The following is a 1,945-nucleotide window of genomic DNA, read 5'->3' as shown; positions in this document are numbered from 1 at the left end:
AAGGTAAAAGTTTATTGGGATTTTGAATTAAAGTAGATATAGTCATTATTAATATTATTATGAAAATTGTGAGGTCACCTATTAAGATAACTTTCTTACATCCTCCTTTGTTTAAGATTTTAAAAAATGTTTATTTATTTTGAGAGAAAGAGAGACAGAGAGATAGCATGCACACATGTGTGTGCATGTGAGCAGGGGAAACGGGTAGAGAGAGAGGGCGACAGACAGGGGGAGAGAGAATTCCAAGCAGTCTCTGTGCTGTCAGTGCTGAGCTGGACACAGGGCTCAATCCCACAAACCATGAATTCATGACCTGAACTGAAACCAAGAGTCGGACACTTAACCGAATGAGCCACCCAGGTGCCCCTTTTCTGAATTTTGTTAGTGAATTGATGGGAAGGGGTTTTGGTGGTGAGAAGGCAGTAGAGTAGGACCAAATATGGCAGAACTGTTGGGGTAAACCTTACGAGGGCATTGTACAAACTTACACCCAGTACTGAAGAGTATTGTGAGCTTCTAGAAAGGGATATATAAATGCAAAATAATACAGTTTTATCTTTTATTTTTTTTAATTTATTTTTTTTTTAATTTTTTTTTCAACGTTTTTTTATTTATTTTTGGGACAGAGAGAGACAGAGCATGAATGGGGGAGGGGCAGAGAGAGAGGGAGACACAGAATCGGAAACAGGCTCCAGGCTCCGAGCCATCAGCCCAGAGCCCGACGCGGGGCTCGAACTCATGGACCGCGAGATGGTGACCTGGCTGAAGTCGGACGCTTAACCGACTGCGCCACCCAGGCGCCCTTAAATTTTTTTTAACGTTTATTTATTTTTAAGACAGAGAGAGACAGAGCATGAACAGGGGAGGGGCAGAGAGAGAGGGAGACACAGAATCTGAAACAGGCTCCAGGCTCTGAGCTGTCAGCACAGAGCCCGACGCGGGGCTCGAACTCACGGACTGTGAGATCATGACCTGAGCCGAAGTCGGACGCTTAACCGACCAAGCCACCCAGGTGCCCCAGTTTTATCTTTTAAAGATGGGTAGGAGTTGGGAGAAGACTATAAAGTCTGTTCTCACATGGATGTGCCTCAGCAAAGCCCCTCTGCTCTTCCTCAGGAGAAGCAGCAGGAAAGGGAGGGAGCTCCCTACTTCAGGAGGGGACAGAGCAGGAGGCCACGTAGGAAATGCCACATCAGCTAGAGACAGTGGCCAGGGGCAGTTGGCAGCAAGTCGCTTGTGACTGACACAGAACATCTATAGAAATAAAGCTAAATGAAGTATGGTGGCAGGTGGTGAGCACGAAGTTTGGACTGGCACTGGGGCAAAGTAAGCAGGGTGGCTGTAAGTGGACACGTGGACTAAATTTGTGCGTGGGGAAGGAAAAAGCAGAATCACCACCCCCACAGGACAGGCAAATAGGCTAATCTATAGACACAAAAAATATGTTACTGGTCACTTAGGTCTGGGAGTGAGGTTGATGAGCAAAGGGGAATGGCTGCTAGTGGGAAGGCATTTTTTTGGGGGGAGAGGATGATGAAAGTGTTCTAGAATTGATTGTGGTGATGGTTGAACTTTATGGTATATGCATTATATTTCAACAGAGCTTATGTTTTGAAGTAAGTAAGACCACAATTGAATATAAATAAAAATACATGTATGTGTAGACTTGAAAAAAACAAATACACCAGCTGCATGTTCACCACTGTGTCCCTCTTTCTCCCAGGTCATGGAATGCCTTTTTTTAGCTTCTTCTGTATCTTTCCAGGGATTTAAAAATGCATATATGTGCAAATATGAATATATATTCTTTTGTTCTTTCCTTTCCTACACATAAGGCAGGGTATTGTTGTTGTTTCCATATTAGCAAACAGAGAGTGTCTCCATCCGTGTTCATAGGACACAGTCTTCCATTGAGCGGATGGATGTTGCACTCTAGCCAGCCTTC

The sequence above is a fragment of the Panthera onca genome, chromosome A1 (genome assembly GCF_046562875.1).
Source record: "Panthera onca isolate mPanOnc1 chromosome A1, mPanOnc1 haplotype 2, whole genome shotgun sequence".
NCBI classification, from domain to species: Eukaryota; Metazoa; Chordata; class Mammalia; order Carnivora; family Felidae; genus Panthera; species Panthera onca.
This window is presented reverse-complemented; position numbering follows the sequence as displayed.